The 18,074-nt window shown below is 37.4% G+C and overlaps 1 pseudogene; it reads right to left on the bottom strand.

Moving 5' to 3' along the window:
- Positions 1 to 15,564: 15,564 nt before the first annotated feature.
- On the bottom strand, positions 15,565 to 16,613 carry LOC122896603 (annotated as a pseudogene).
- Positions 16,614 to 18,074: the final 1,461 nt, after the last annotated feature.

Genomic DNA, 18,074 nt, shown 5'->3' with positions numbered 1-18,074 from the left:
CCCTAAGTCTGTTATGGATTGTGGTAAAATCAGGGATGCAGAGACTTGAGTTAAATGCTCTAAATAAGAATTTGTAAAGAAATCCCATAAGGCTAGCTGCAAATTTCTCAATAGAAACATGGCAAGCCAGAAAGGAGTGGCATGATATATTCAATGTTCTGTATGGGAAAAAATATGCATAGAAGAATACTCTACCCAGCAAGACTATCATTCAGAATAGAAGGAGAGATAAAGAGTTTACCAGACAAAAACTAAAGGAGTTCATGACCACTAAACCAGCCTTGGAAGAAATAGTAAAGGGGACTCTTTGGAAAGGAAAGACCAAAAGTGAGACAGACAAGAAAGAAACAGAGACAACCTCCATAAATAATAAAACAAGCGATAAAATGTCACTAAATACTTATCTATCAATAATTATGCTGAATGTAAATTAGCTGAAACTAATGCTCCAATGAAAAGACGAGGGGTGTCAGAATGGATTAAAAAATAAGAGCCATCTATATGCTGCCTACAAGAGACTCATTTTAGACCTAAGGTACCTTCCAGTTGAAAGTGAGGGGATGGAGATGCATTCATCACACAAACTGATGTCAAAAGAAAGCTGGAGTAGCAATACTTATTTCAGAAAAACTAGACTTTAAAACAAAGACTATAACAAGAGATGAAAAAAGGCATTCTATCAAATAAAGGAGGACAATCCAACAAGAAGTACTAACAATTGTAAATATTTATGCAACCAAAATGGGGACACCCAAGTATATAAAACAGTTAATAACAAACATAAAGGAACTTATTCATAATACCATAATAGTAGAAGTTTAACACCTCACTTACATCAATGGACAGATCATTTACTAACAGAAATTCAGCAAGGAAAGCCTTTGAGTGACATACTGGACCAGATGGACTTAAAAGATATACACAGAACATTCCATTCTAAAACGGCAGAATACACATTCTTTTCAAGTGCACATGGAGCATTCTCCAGAATAGATCACATAATTGGTCACAAATCAGGTCTCAATAAATACAAAAAGATTGAGATCATACCATACATCTTTTCTGACCATAATGCTGTGAAACTAGAAATCAACCACAAGAAAAAATTTGGAAAAAACCCACACAAATACATGAAGATTAAGTAACATGATTCTAAAAAATGAATGGGTCAACTGGGAAATCATAGAAGAAACTAAAAAAACATGGGAACAAATGAAACTGAAAACACAGTGGCGCAAAACCTTTGGGATGCAGCAAAAGCAGTACTAAGAAGGATATATATACCAATACAGGCCTACCTTAAGAAGGAAGAAAAATATCAAATAAACAGCCTAACCTGATACCTCAAGGAGCTGGAAAAAGAACAACAAATGAGTCTAAAGCCAGCAGAATGAAGGAAATAATAATGATTAGAGTGGAGACAAATGATATAGAAACTAAAAAAAAAAAAAAAAAAAAAAAGAAAGAAAAGATCAATGAAACCAAGAGCTGGTTTATGGAAAGACTTAATAAAATTGATTAACTTATAGCCAGACTTATCAAAAAGAAAAGAAAAAGCCCCTAAATAAGTACAATCACAAACAAGAGAGGAGAAATAAAACCAATACCACAGAAATACAAAAAATTATGAGACTATTATGAAAAACTATAGCCAACAAAGTGGACAACCTGGATGGAATGGATAAATTTCTAGAAATATATAAACTACCAAAACCAAAACAGGAAGAAATAGAAAACTTGAATAGATGAATAACCACCAAAGGAATTCAGTCAGTAATCAAAAATCTTCCAACAAAAAAAGTCCAGGGCCAGAAATTTTCATAGGGGAATTCTACCAAACATTTAAAAAAGAGTTAATACCCATTCTTCTCAAACTATTTCAAAAAATTGGGGCACCTGGGTGGCTCAGTAGGTTGAAGCCTCTGCCTTTGGCTCAGGTCATGATCCCAGGGTCCTGGGATTGAGCCCCACATGGGGTTCTCTGCTCAGTGGGGAGCCTGCTTCCCTTCCCCTCTCTCTGCCTACCTCTCTGCCTACTTGTGATCTCTGTCTGTCAAGTAAGTAAATAAAAAATATTAAAAAAAACTATTTCAAAAAATAGAAATGGAAGGAAAACTTCCAAATTTGTTCTGTGAGGCCAGCATTACCTTGATACCAAAACCAGATAAAGTCTTCACTAAGAAGAAGAACTCCAGGCCAATATTCCTGATGAACATGGATGGAGAAATTCTTAGTGAAATACTAATAAACTGAATCCAACAATACATTAAAGAATCATTCACCACAATCAAATGGGATTTATTCCTAGGTTGCAAGAGTGGTTTAATATTGGCAAATCAATCAGCAAAGTACACCACATTAATAAAAGAAAAGAACCACATGGTCCTTTCACTAGGTGCAGAAAAAGTATTTGACAAAGCACAATATCATTTATGATAAAAACCCTCAACAAAGTAGGGTTAGAGGGAACATACCTGAACATAATAAAAACCATCCACAAAACCCCCACAGCTAATATCATCCTTAATGGGAAAGAACTGAGAGTTTTCCTCTATGGTCAGGAACCGGACAGGGATGTCCACTCTCACCATTGTTACTTAACATAGTACCAGAAAGCCTAGCCACCAATCAGACAATAAAAAGAAATAAAGGAAACAAATCGGCAAGGAGGAAGTAAAACTGTCAATATTTGCAGAAGACATGATACAGAAAACCCAAAGGTTCCACAAAAAACTGCTAGAACAGATAAATGAAATCAGTAAATTTGCAGGATACAAAATCAATGTACAGAAATCAGTTGCATTTCTGTAAACAATAATAAAGCAGCAGAAATAGAAATCAAGTGATCAATCCCATTTATAATTGCACCAAAACCCATAAGATACCTAGGAATAAACCAAACCAAAGAAGTGAGAGACCCACACTCTGAAAACTATAGAATGCAGATGTAAGAAATTGAAGAGGACAGAAAAAAAAAAGGAAAGACATTCCACGCTCATGGACTGGAAGAACAAATATGGTTAAAATGGCTATATTACTCTAAACTATCTACTAAATCTAATTACATTTACTATAAACCCTATCAAAACACCAACAGCATTTTTCACAGAGCAATCCTAAAATTTATATGGAACCACAAAGACTCTGAATATTCAAAGAAACCTTGAAAAAGAAAAGCAAACCTGGAGGCAAAACAATTCCAGATTTCAAGTTATATTACAAAGCTGTCATGATCAAAACAGTATGGTACTGGCAGAAAAATAGACATGTAGTTACATAGAACAGAATAGAAAACTCAGATATAAGCCCACAACTATATGGTCAATTAATCTTCAACAGAGAAAGCAGCACTATTAAATGAGGAAAAGATAGTCTGTTCAACAAATGGTGTTGGGAAAACTGGACAGCAACATGCACAAGAATGAAACTGGACCACTTCCCTACACCATACACAATTATAAATACAAAATGGATTAAAGACCCAAACGTAAGACAGGAAATCATTAAAATCTTAGAGGAGAACAAAAGCAGTAACCTTTTTGACCTTGGCCATAGTAACTTATTAGATATGTCTTTCTGAGGCAAGGGAAGCAAAGCAGAAATAAACTATTGGGATTTCGCCCGAAAAAAAAAGTTCTGCACAGCGAAGTAAGTAATCAACAAAACTAGAAGGTAACCTACAGAATGGGAGAAGATATTTGCAAATGACATATCTGGTAAAGGGTTAGTATCCAAAATATATAAAGAACTTAGAAAACTCAACACCTACAAAATGAATGATCTAGTTAAAAAATGGGAAGGAAACATAAATGGACATTTTCCCAAAGAGGACATACAGGTAGTCAACAGACACATGAAAAGATGCTCAATATCACTTACCACCAGGGAAATACAAATCAAAACTACAATGAGATGTCATATCATGCCTATCAGAATGGTCAAAATCAGCAACATAAGAAACAAGTGTTGGTGAGGATATGGAAGAATGGGAATCCTTTTATACTGTTAGTGGTAATGTGAACTGGTGCAGCCACTCTGGAATACAGTATGGAGGTTTCTCAAAAAGTTACAAATAGAATTACCCTATGATCCAGTAATTGCACTGTTGGGTATTTATCTAAAGAATACAAAAATACAAATTTGAATGGATACATGTACTCCAATGTTTATAGCAGGATTATCTATAATAGCCAAATTATGGAAATAGCCCAAATGTCCACTGACTGAGGAATGGATAAAGAAGAGATGGTATGTATGTATATAAGTACATACATACATACACACAATGGAATATAACTGGCCATTAAAAATAACAAAATCTTGCCATTTGCAATGATGTGGATGGAGCTAGAAAGTATTATGCTAAGTGAAATAAGTCAGGGAAAGACAAATGTCGTATGATTTCACTCATATGTGCAATTTCAGAAACAAAACAAATGAGCATAAGGAAAAGAAGACAGAGGCAAAACAAGAAACAGACTCTAAACTATAGCGAACAAACAGATGGTTACCAGAGTGGAGGTGGGTGGGAAGATGGGTTAAATAAGTGATGGAAATTAAGTAGTGCACTTATGGTGAGCACCAGATATTGCAGTGTTGAATCACTATACTGTACACTAGAAACTAGTATTACACTGTATATTAATTAATGAATTTAAATAAAAACTTAAAAACAGTAAAAAAAAATATGGTTCCTTAAATGAGTAATTCTTCTTGAATGTTCCTGGAGAGTCAGGATCATAAAATGCTATTTGATACTGTTCTAAATTCTATTCAGTGATGAAGTAAACCTTACTTTCAGCTCACAGCTTACATTTTAAAATTGTTCTAATTCTTGTTGATTTTGAAATACAAATTTGATGATAGTATTGTGGTTATGTTTAAAAAGGAAAATCCTTGCTTTTTAGAAGTACGTATGGATAAATATAAAAATTTTACAGAAAATTATGTCTGGAGGGGAGTTGCAAAGATGGTGAAGGAGTAGGGGACCCTTTTAAAAACCAGTCCTCTGATCACTCTGAACACCCACATAATCAGTCTGAGATGTAAGAAGATATATTTGGATCTCTACAAACAGATTATCTCGTGTGGTTGTTCTTGAGGTATGAAGCAGAAAACCGTGATTCTACAGGCAGATATCTGAAGATAAACAGAAGGGGGAGGAAGCCTCTGTCACCAAAGCTGTGTCACCGGAGTGCAAAAGCCTCTCATGCTGGGGACCAGACACAGACTGGAAGACTGATAGCAGTGGGGAAAGGACTTTAGGGCAGAACCCAGACTGGAGGGGCTGCCCTGGAGCTGCCCCTGGAGCTGTGAGGGCATGCGTGTGAACTGGGGGTGGCTGGTGGTTTTAGAAGAACAAAGGGCAGAGACATGCTTGGACCTGGGAGCTAGGGCTGTAAGTTCTGCTCTGGGGTGCACAATCGAGGACGCTGTGGTTTTTAGCAGCACAGACACAGAGAAAGTGTGGCCTGGAGAGCTCACTGAAGAATAGACTGTGACCTCTCTGTTCTGAGACAGAGCTTTGGATATGGGCATTTCTTCTCTGACTCTTGCAAGAGACGTGGAAAGCCATCAGAGAAAGCCATTAGAGAACAAAAACCCCTTCAAAACCAGTTTTCACTGAGCCCATCCCCCCAAAGGGAGCAGGGCAACTCTGTCCAAACAGGGTTGCCTGAATAACAGTGTGACAGGCCCCTCCCCCAGAAGACAGGCTGGAAGAGCAAGAGGCTGACAACCCTGAGGTCCCTATAAAACAGGTGCATTTTGCTTGGGTTGTGGCCATTAATTTGGACTCTCAACTGCCCCTCAATAGAATGACTAAGAGAAGGAACTCCCAAAATAGGGAAGACTCAGAGACTGTGACCTCTGCCACATAAATAGTGGATATGGGTATAAGCAAGGTGTCAGAAATAGACTTCAAGGTAATAGTCATGAAAATGATAGCTAGGATGGAGAAAACCATTAATGGTAACATGGATTCTCTAAGGGCAGAAATGAGAGCTGATCTGGCAGAACTTAAAAATGCTATCAAGGAGATCCAATCTAATCTAGATACTCTAAAATCTAGGGTAAATGAGGCAGAAAAATGAATTAGTGATCTAGAAGACAAACTGATAGAAAGGAAGAAACAGGAACAAACAGCTTAGAAGACATGAAAACAGAATTAGAAAAATAAATGATGCCATGAAACATTCCAATGTCAAAATTATTGGGATCCCTGGGAGGGGTTGGAGAGAGAGGGTGGGGGGGACTAGAAAATATATTCGAGGAAATTGTAGCTGATAAATTCCCTAATCTGGGGAATGAAATAAGCATCCATGTCCTAGAAGCAGACCAAGATCCAGAAGGGACCTAGACCCCTCCCAAGATCCAGAAGAGCAGACCAATGCCCTGGCATGTAATAGGAAAACTCGCAAATCTTAGAACTAAGGAAACCACCTTAAGGGTAGCTGGGGGAAGAGATTCCTTATGTACAGAGTGAGGAACATCAGAATAATGTCAGAACTGTCCACGGAGACCTGGAAAGCCAGAAAAGGTTGGCAAGATGTATTTAGTATACTAAATGAGAAGAACAACCAGTCAAGAATTCTTTATCTAGCAGGGCTCTCTTTCAGAATGAATGGAGAGATAAGGAGTTTCCAGGACTGGCAAAAACTGAAAGAATATGTGACCACTTAGCAGGCCATACAAGAAATATTAAGGGGGGTTCTATAAAAGGAGAAAGACCCCAAGAATGATATAGAACAGAAATTTACAGAGAAAATCTATAGAAACAAGGACTTCACAGGCAACATGATGACAATAAAATTGTTATCTTTCAATAATCACTCTCAATGTGAACAGCCTAAATATTCCCATAAAATGGCACAGGGTTGCAGACTGGATAAAAAGACAGGATCCACCCATACGTTGTCTACAAAAGACTCATTTTTGAACCTAAAGATACAACCAGACTGCAAGTGAAGGGATGGAGAACCATCTTTAATGCCAATGGACTACAAACAAAACAAAACAAAACAGGGAGGAGAAAGAAGTCTAGAAGTTATAGTGGAACAAGTCCTTCATGAAAATTTTCCCGATCTCGCAAATGGAACCAGCGTTCTTGTACTAGAGGCTGAACGGTCTCCACCCAAGATTATACATTCCAAAAAAACCATCACGACACCTGATAGTCAAATTGAGGAATTATAATTGTAGGTATAATCTCTTGAAAGCCGCCAGGGCAAAGAGGCTCCTTACTTACAGAGGGAAGCCCATCAGAATAACGTCAGACCTGTCCACAGAGACCTGGCAAGCCAGAAGAGGCTGGCAAGATATATTCAGGGCACTAAATGAGAAGAACATGCAGCCAAGAATACTTTATCCAGCAAGACTGACATTCAAAATGGATGGAGAGATAAAGAGTTTCCAAGACCAGCAAGGCTTAAAAGACTATGCAACCACCAAGCCGACACTGCAGGAAATATTAAGGGGGGTTCTATAAAAGAGGAAAAATCCTAAGAATAGCATTGAACAGAAATATAGAGACAGTCTACAGAAAGAAAGACTTCAAAGGTATCTCTGTGTCAATAAAAACGTATCTATCAATAATCACTTTCAATGTGAATGGCCTAAATGCACCCATAAAACGGCACAGGGTTGCAGATTGGATAAAATGACAGGACCCATCCATATGTTGTCTACAAGAGACCCATTTTGAACCTAAAGATACACGTAGACTGAAAGTGAAGGGATGGAGAAGCATCTTTCATGCCAATGGGCCTCAAAAGAAGGCTGGGGTAGCGATTCTCATATCAGATAAATTAGACTTTAAACTAGAGACAGTAGTCAGAGACACAGAAGGACAGTACATAATCCTTAAAGGGACTATCCACCAAGATGATCTAACAATTGTAAATATCTATGCCCCCAATATGGGAGCAGCCAATTACTTAAGAAAACTGTTAATCAAGATAAAGAGTCATATTGATATGAATACACTAATCGTAGGAGATCTTAACACGCCTCAGAAAACAAAACAAAATAAAAACAAAACAAAAAAACCATGGGGTAACAATTCTTATATCAGACAAATTAGACTGTAAGCTAAAGACTGTAATTAGAGATACAGAAGGGCACTATATCATTCTTAAAGGGTCTATCAAACAAGAAGATCTAAAAATTGTAAATACCTATGCCTCCAACATGGGAGTAGCCAACTACATAAGCCAACTGTTAACCAAAATAGAGAGACTTATTGCTAATAATACATTAATAGCAGGAGATCTCAACACTCCACTCTCTGCAATAGACAGATCATATAAGCAGAAAATCAACAAAGAAACAAGAGCTTTGAATATCAGACTAGGCCAGATGGACTTCATAGATATATACAGAACATTCCACCTTAAAACAACAGAATACCCATTCTTCTTGAGTGCACATGGAACTTTGTCCAGAGTAGACAACATACTGGGTCACAAATCAGGTCTCAACCAATGCCAAAAGATTGAGATTATTCCCTGCATAGTCTCAGACCACAATGTTTTGAAACTGGAGCTCAATCACAAGAAAAAGATTAGAAGAAATTAAAATACTTGGAAGCTAAAGACCATGCTTCTCAAGAATGTTTGGGTCAACCAGAAATCAAAGAAGAACTTAAACAATTCATGGAAAACAATGAGAATGAAAACACATCATTCCAAAACCTATGGGGTATGGCAAAGGCAGTCCTAAGGAGGAAATGCATAGCCATCCAAACCCTACTCAAAAAAATAGAAAAATCCCAAATACACAAACTATTTTTACACCTTAAAGAACTGGAGAATCAACAACAAATTCAGCTTAACCTGGGCATGGGAAGGGAAATAATTAAGATTAGAGTAGAGATCAACAAATTATAAGCCAGAAATATAGTAGAATACATCAAGGAAACTAGGAGCTGGTTCTTTGAAAGAATTATAAGATCGATAAACCACTAATCAGACTTACCCAAAAGAAAAGAGAGGAACCCAAATTAATAAAATTATGAATGAAAGGGGAGAGATCACAACTATCACCAGGAAAATAGAAACAATTATCAGAAATTTTTATCAACAGCTATATGCCAATAAATTAAGCAACCCGGAAGAAATGGATGCATTCCTGGAAACCTATAAACTATCAAGACTGAAAGAGGAAGAAATTGACAACCTGAATAGACCAATAACCAGTAACAGGATTGAAGCAGTGATCGAAAACCTGCCAAAAAGCAAAAGTCCCTGGGGAATTCAATCAAACATTCAAAGAAGAAATAATACCTATTATCCTGAAGCTGCTTCAAAAAACAGAAACAAAAGGAAAACTTACAGACTCATTCTATGATGCCAGCATTACCTTAATCCCAAAAGCATGCGAAGACCCCATTAAAGGGGAGAATTTAAGACCAACATCCTTGACATAGATGGATGCTAAAATTTTCAACAAGATCCTGGTTAATAGGATCCAACAATACATTAAAAGGATTATCAACCACAACCAGGTAGGATTTATTCCTGGGATGCAAGTGTGGTTCAACATTTGTAAATCAATCAATGTGATAGAACACATAAATAAGAGTAGAGGCAAGAACCACAGGGTCCTCTCAATTGGTGCAGAAAAAGCATTTGACAAAATATAGCATCATTTCCTGATTAAAACTCTTCAGAGTATAAGGATAGAGGAAACATTCTTCAATTTCATAAAATCCACCTATGAAAAACCAACAGTGAATATCATTCTCAGTGGGGGAAAAGCTGAGAGCCTTTCCCCTGAGATTCAGGAATATGACAAAGATGCCGACTCTTGCCATTATTGTTTAACATAGTACTAGAAGTCCTAGCAACAGCAGTCAGACAACAGAAAGAAATAAAAGGTATTCAAATTGGCAAAGAAGAAGTCAAACTTTCTCTTTGTGATAAAGAGATAGAGATATGTGATACTCAGAGATATCTCAAGACACTTTATGTGGAGAACCCAAGAGACTCCAGCCCCAAATTATTAGAACTCATACAGCAATTCAGTAATGTGGCAGGATACAAAATCAATGTACAGAAATCAGTTATTTTCTTATACACTAACAATGAAACTATGGAAAAAGAAATTAGAAAATCACTTCAATTGACAACAGCACCAAAATCCATAAGATACCTTGGAATAAACCAAACCAAAGAGGTAAAGAATCTTCACCCTAGGAACTACAGAACACTCATGAAAGAAATCCAAGAAGACATCAAAAGATGGAAAAACATTCCATGCTCATGGATTGGAAGAATAAACATTGTTAAAACATCTATGCTGCCCAGAGCAATCTATATTTTCAAAGCCATGCTGATCAAAATACCATCAGCATTTTTCAAAGTGCTGGAACAAACAATCCTAATATTTGTATGGAACCAGAAAAGACCCTGAATCATCAAGTAAATGTTGAAAAAGAAAAACTAAAGCTGGGTGCATCACGTTGCCTGACTTCAAGCTTTACTACAAAGCTGTGATCACCAAGACAGCATGGTACTGGCACAAAAACAGACACATAGACCAGTGGAACAGAGTAGAGAGCCCAGATATGGACCCTCAACTCTATGGTCAAATAATCTTCAACAAAGCAGGAAAAAATATCCAGTGGAAAAAATAGTCTCTTCAACAAATGGTGCTGAGAAAATTGGACAGCTATGTATAGAAGAATGAAACTTGACCATTCTCTTACACCATACGCAAAGATAAACTCAAAATGGATGAAAGACCTCAACATGAGGCAGGAATCTATCAAAATCCTAGAGGAGAACATAGGCAGTAACCTCTTCAACATTGGCCACAGCAATTTCTTTCAAGACACGTCTCCAAAGGCAAAGGAAACAAAAGAGAAAAATGAACTTTTGGGACTTCATCAAGATAAAAAGCTTCTACACAGCAAAGGAAACAGTCACAAAACAAAGAGGCAACCCACAAATGGGAGAAGATATTTGCAAATGACACTACAGACAAAGGGCTGATATCCAAGATCTATAAAGAACTCCTCAAACTCAAACAAAACAGGTAATCATGTAAAAAAATGGGTAGAAGACATGAACAGACACTTCTCCAAAGAGGACATACAAATGGCTAACAGACACATGAAAAAATGTTCATTATCATTAGCCATCAGGGAAATTCAAATCAAAACCACATTGAGATACCACTTTACACCAGTTAGAATGGCAAAAATTGACAAGGCAAGAAACAACAAATTTTGGAGAGGTTGTGGAGTAAGGGGAACCCTCTCACACTGTTGGTAGGAAGGCAAATTGGTGCAGTCATTTTGGAAAACAGTGTGGAGGTTCCTCAAAAAATTAAAAATAGAGTTACCCTATGACCCATCAATTTCACTTGGTATTTACCCCGAAGATACAGATGTGGTGAAAAGAAGAGCCATATGTACCCCAATGTTCATAGCATCAATATCCGCTATAGCCAAACTGTGGAAAGAACCAAGATGTGCTTCAACAGAGGAATGGATAAAGAAGATATGGTCCATATATACAATGGAATATTATTCAGCCATCATAAAGGATCAATGTGCAATTTTTGCATCTTCATGGATGGGACTGGAAGAGATTATGCTAAGTGAAATAAGTCAAGCAGAGAAAGTCAATTATCATATGGTTTCACTTATTTGTGGAACATAAGGAATAGCATGTAGGACATTAGGAGAAGGAAGGGAAAAATGAAGTGTGGGGGGGAATCTGTGGGGGAGACAAACCATGAGAGACTGTGGATTCTGAGAAACAAACCGAGGGTTTTAGAGGAGACAGAGGGGCAGGAATGGGTTAGCCCGGTGATGGTTATTAAGGAGGGCATGTATTGCATGGAACACTGGGTGTTATATGTAAACAGTGAGTCATGGAACACTACATTAGAAACTAATGATGTACTGTATGGTGACTAACATAACATAGTTTTTTTTTTAAAAAGAAAAGAAATATGTGTCTGGAATTTGCTTCAAAATATTCAGAAGGTTGGAGTGGGGCAGTGATGGTGAGGAGGATGAGTGGAGATACAGAAGAATGAAGATTGACCATGTGTGATAATTGCTGAAGCTAGGTGATTGGGTTCATTTTGGTATTCTGTCTGCATTTACCTGTGCTTAGTGAGTAATTAGTGATATCAAGATTTTCTTTCCCTACCCTGCCAGGATTCTCCTCCAACAGCCCTGGCTTGCCACATTAGAAACTGCCTCAGGCTAAGTATGGTGTACATTAATTAACTCATGGAGAATGTATATAGAATACAACTAAATATAGCTCTGATGGTGCTGTTGTTAGTAATGAATCAACACTTTGAAGGTCTTGAAAATGTCCCTAATAAATGCAGTGCATCCTGTTCAACGTGTGGAGCCTGAGTTTCCTACTGGAAAAATGTCTACACTTCTCCCCGCCATAACTCCTACACTTTAACCCCAAGTCCTTTGCAATTATGCCATAAAATCTCAATTCCAGTAGGTCTTGAAAGGGGACAGATGTCACTCAGAATGATTGAAAAAATGATAGAATCTGGAAATTTCAGTTAGAGATGGTAGACCAAATAGTCCAGAAAACTCACAAAAATGACAGTAATGGGATATTATGAAGGTATAAATATACTAGGATCTAGAGCAGACAAATAATGGCAACATAATTTTGGAAGAAGGAAACAATGAAACTGACTTTGCACATCTAAATCCCAAACAATGGAGAAAACTGAAAGGTAATCTAGTTCACACTGAGAAACCCCCTCAAAGGTCAGGAATTGGCAGCATCGAGTACTTCTGAATATGGGAATGAAGATGATGATAAAAACCATAGGGAGATGGAGAGGAGAAGGGAGTTAAGGGAAATTGGAAGGGAAGGTGAACCATGAGAGACTATGGACTCTGAAAAACAATCTGAGGGTTTTGAAGGGGCGGGGGGTGGGAGGTTGGGGGAGCCAGGTGGTGGGTATTATGGAGGGCACATATGGCATGGAGCACTGGGTGTGGTGCATAAACAATGAATTCTGTTATGCTGAAAAGAAATTAATAAAAAAACCCCAAGTGTTGATTGTCTAAATTTTACCTAATATCAGTTAGATCCCTAGATTCCCACCCCATTGAGCACAGTCAGCCAACTTCCTTTCTTCTATCTTGGCTAAAGATTGGAGATTCATTCTTCAGAGAATGTAAAACAATTTCTGGAGCAGGGAACCCAGGCACAATTGAAGAAGCAAGTACTACACTTAGAGTAGTATAATTTATTTACATGAAAGTTTACATGCTCATTATGGACACCCACCTCATCCCAGTCTCTGAAATTACTGCTCTTTAGAATTACTATAGGAGAAAGATTGGACAACTCTTTGTGAGGAATCTGATCACCCTGACAGAAAAGACTAAATGATACTGACATGAGGAGTTGCTCCCAAAAATAGAGTAATCAGAATAACCTACAGAGTAAATTAGTCTCTAAATCCCATCCATGTGCACAGAACTTCTAACCATCTTCCTAGTATTCAAATCTTAAATACAAGTAGTCAACCAAGGATCACCAAGCATTTGAAGAAACACAATCATAAATAATAGAAAGACAGAGGACAAAAACCATCAAACAGAGAAAGGAACTTTGGAAAAAACAGAGGCCATACATGAAAAGGAAAACTTAAAGAAATCTAAACATTCAATTTCTCTAACATTTCTTTAGCATATTTATTCCATAGTTCAGTCTTCCTACTTTGGGACCTACTTTATCACCTCAACAAAATCCTTAGCCATCTTAGATCTGGCGTGTGCTAGATCTTCCTACCTATAATAAATTTCTCATATATGTGTCTTACCTACCTAGAAGCAACTGAACTTTCTTTTAAAAATTTGCATCATAATTAAATATATAGGAATAAAGGGCCTTGACATCTGCCATTTATTCTCAAATGGTTTAACAACAACAACAACAACTTAAGGTTTATGGAATTCCCTGTACCATTAGTGCAACATTAATACAGAAATCTTTGATAAGTTTTACATTACATTATATTTACATGAACGTTTTGATTTGCAAAAACATAAATCTTATGTTTAAAAAAAACCAAAAGGTAAAAAAACATTGTGTTAGACAACATATATGTATGTACAGCCTTGTGTGGCCGCCTTCCCTTGGGATTTACCATAGGACGTTTTATTTGGAAACTGCTTATCAAGCACAGTTCCAATTTTCCATTTGAAATACTGTCTCTTGAAGGTCACTGATCCCAGTGATTCTAAGGGAAAGAATTCAGCTCTTCATCCCTCTCCCTTTCAGAGAATATTTCAAACAATATTACTTATGACGAGTTCATCTCAATTTCTTTGTGATTTTTCTAACAATCTGAATGCCAGAAATGGACATTTCTTGGCTCAGATTTAAAGCATGCTTAGATTTAGGTAGTGTTGAATATGAGTGTACAGTTCCATCATCATGGAAAAGTCCCCAGAAGGGGCCATTATAAAGAATGCACCCGTAGGGTCCAATTGTTGTAAGGAGTTTTATTCAAGGAAGATAGTCAAAAGATCTTAAATAATTTAAAAATATTTTACATTTTTATCTTGTGTCCCTCTCAGAATATGAAATAGAATCCAATTTATACATGCCAGCAATAATTTAAAAAACTTTTTATTTAAATTCAATTTAGTTAACATATAATGTATTATTAATTTTAGGGGTAGAATTTAGTGATTCATCAATTACATATATAACACCCAGTGCTCATTCCATCAAATGCCCTCCTTAATGTTCAAGACCCAGTTATCCCATACCCCCACTTAACTCCCCTCCAGCAACTCTGTTTTCTGTAGTTAAGAGTTTCTTATGGTTTGCCTCCCTCTCTTTTTATCTTATTTTACTTTTCCTTCCCTTCCACGAGGTTCATCTGTTTTTTTCTTAAATTTGACATATGAGTGAAATCATATGGTATTTGTCTTTCTCTGACTGACTTATTTCACTTAGCATAACAACCTCTAGTTCCATCCACATCATTGCAAATGACAAGATTTCATTCTTTTTGATGGATAATATTCCATTGTGTGTTTATGTGTATATATATATATATATCTATATATCTATATATATATCTATCTCACATCTTCTCTATTTTCTAGTTCTCGCTTATGTAGGTTAGCTTAGCTTTTCTCTTTACATACTTCATCTCCTTTGCCGACCTTTGAGATATTGTCCTCCTCAGTTTTTTTTTTTTTCTATTTCTGCACTGCAAAAGTGTAAGAACTCACCTGGTAGGAAATTAGTCTCCTGGTTGAGGCTGCTAAGCTGGAAAGATTCCATCTCTTTACTTACTTGAGGAAGAGAGAAAAATTGAGAAACCTGACACCTTAATAATTTTTTGCCCCTTTACTTAAGCAAAAAGGGAAAAAGCATCCAGGAACCAGTCTCTAAGACAATCCAAGTAATTCCACCTGGCAGTCCTTTTCCTCAGTGGAGCTGCTTTTAACAGACAATACTTGCAGAACATTTTTCACATATTACTCTTTAAAATCTATTTATTAAGGTTTGAAATGCAGACAAATATGAAGAAGAAACAAAATATAATTCAATGTGCAGATATACTTTCAATAACAGATATTTTTTTCTTGACTGGGAAAATAACTATTTTGTTTGGAAGTGTGGGCAGATATCTAGTCTCAGAACTCTGGAACTGCTTTTTGGTGCCAGCAGCCTCAGTGCCCTTGAGCATGTCGAAGCTCACAGTCTCTCACAAGGTCTGGCACTCACCTCCTGTGACAATGTTGCCAATGTTGACATCCCTGAAGCAGGGGGGGCAGGTGCATGGATATGTTCTTATGGCATTTTTCAAAGCAGTTGTACTTTTGGATGTAGTGGAGGTAGTCTTGGCAGATGGCAATTGTCCTATGCATCTTCACTTTGGTCACCACACCAGACAGAATCTGCCCTTAGATGGAGATATTACCAGGAAAGGGGTATTTCTTGTCAATAGAAGGCCCATCTGTACCCCAATGTTTATAGCAGCAATGGCCACGTTCGCCAAACTGTGGAAAGAACCAAGATGCCCTTCAACGGATGAATGGATAAGGAAGATGTGGTCCATACACACTATGGAGTATTATGCCTCCATCAGAAAGGATGAATACCCAACTTTTGTAGCAACATGGACGGGACTGGAAGAGATTATGCTGAGTGAAATAAGTCAAGCAGAGAGAGTCAATTATCATATGGTTTCCCTTATTTGTGGAGCATAACAGAAAGCATGGAGGACATGGGGAGTTAGAAAGAAGGGCGTTGGGGTAAATTGGAAGGGGAGGTGAATCATGAGAGACTATGGACTCTGAAAAACAATCTGAGGGGTTTGAAGTGGCGGGGGGGTGGGAGGTCGGGGTACCAGGTGATGGGTATTATAGAGGGCACAGATTGCATGGAGCACTGGGTGTGGTGAAAAAATAATGATACTGTTATGCTGAAAATAAATAAATGAAAAAAAAATAACATCTTGAAGCCCTGACCAATGTTTTTGTAGTATCACGAGAGCTTCTTCTTACCAATTCCTCCAAGCAGGCCCCTATTCTTATTTTGAAAGACGGTCAGTGGCTTTTGTTGGGCATGCTAACTGGGAATGTCTGCCATCTTCCTGGCCACCCAAAGATAGTATTTTTAATAATAAAATAAATACATGCCTATGTCCAGAAAATTCAAACCTCACACCAGTCAGAATGGCTAAAATCAACAAGTCAGGAAATGACAGCTGCTGGCGAGGATGCGGAAAGGGGAACCCTCCTACACTGTTGGTGGGAATGCAAGCTGGTGCAACCACTCTGGAAAACAGCATGGAGGTTCCTCAAAATGTTGAAAATAGAACTGCCCTATGACCCAGCAATTGCACTACTGGGTATTTACCCTAAAGATACAAACGTAGTGATCCAAAGGGGCACGTGCACCCGAATGTTTATAGCAGCAATGTCCACAATAGCCAAACTATGGAAAGAGCCTAGATGTCCATCAACAGATGAATGGATCAAGAAGAAGTGGTATATATACACAATGGAATACTATGCAGCCATCAAAAAAAGGATAAAAAGAAATGTTTTCCTTCACCCATCCTGTGCCCCAGTTTTTCTCCTCAAAGGTAAAGGAACTGACAACAGTTTGTTGTGTACTCTTCCAGAAATACATTAATGCATATGTTAGCATATAGCCCATAGCATCATCTCAAAAGCTCTAGACAATAATGTAGTCTAAAAATTCTTTTCCTAAATCAAGATGATAGAAGAAAACTAGTGACAATGTTTAACTATACATGAGCCTTGTGCTCTTGTAAATTAAAGGTGGTTGAGAAAACCCCTCACCCTTTTGTGTTCTGAGAAATAGCTAGCCACAAAGGTCTACCCTGCCTTCATGTATCCCACTCTGCTTCATAACTTAAACAAAATTTGCTGTCCACATTTCCTCATGACTCCTTTGTTTATCTGCCTCTATAACACCCAGGCCCCCTTCCTTTTCTTTGAGACACTCTTCCACAGAAATGAATATTTTCCTTATTGCACTAGCCTGAATTAAAAAAAAACTCTTTAATTGTCCAGTGCATTTCTCTTTCACATTAATGTCAAAGAAAAATTATTCTGACACTTGTTAAAAATGGTAAGGAAGACTTCACTCAAGTGCTTATCTTAATGGGAATGAGAATCAGTGGGTAGAAAATTATTATGAGGAAGCATCAGAGGTAAGGCAAGACTCTGATTTGACAAGATTCTTGCTAAATGAAGGCTAGTTTGATTAGCTACTAAGGGTAAGATACAAAGAATTTAACCAGGTATCAAGAGTGATCATATACTGAGTATGGGGATTCTTGCTAAACCAATTTAGGAGGATTTTTGCTAAAACTGGGCAATGCAAAGATGGACATGGAAGTTCAAAGGTTGAGGCTTAGATGAAAAGAGGTTTTGGAGGAATTTGACTAAAATTTGGGTCAGGGAGAGAGTCTTTATCACTAACAGTTGAGGAATATAAAGTACCACTATTTTTTATAGGCTTTTCCCTGCAATTTATCTCTGTTTTTCTTATTAGTATTATTCCTACAACCTGAGAGCC

The sequence above is a fragment of the Neovison vison genome, chromosome X (genome assembly GCF_020171115.1).
Source record: "Neovison vison isolate M4711 chromosome X, ASM_NN_V1, whole genome shotgun sequence".
Classification (NCBI taxonomy): Eukaryota; Metazoa; Chordata; class Mammalia; order Carnivora; family Mustelidae; genus Neogale; species Neogale vison.
The sequence above is the reverse complement of the archived record's forward strand: the minus strand, read 5'-3'. Positions and strand labels throughout refer to the sequence as shown.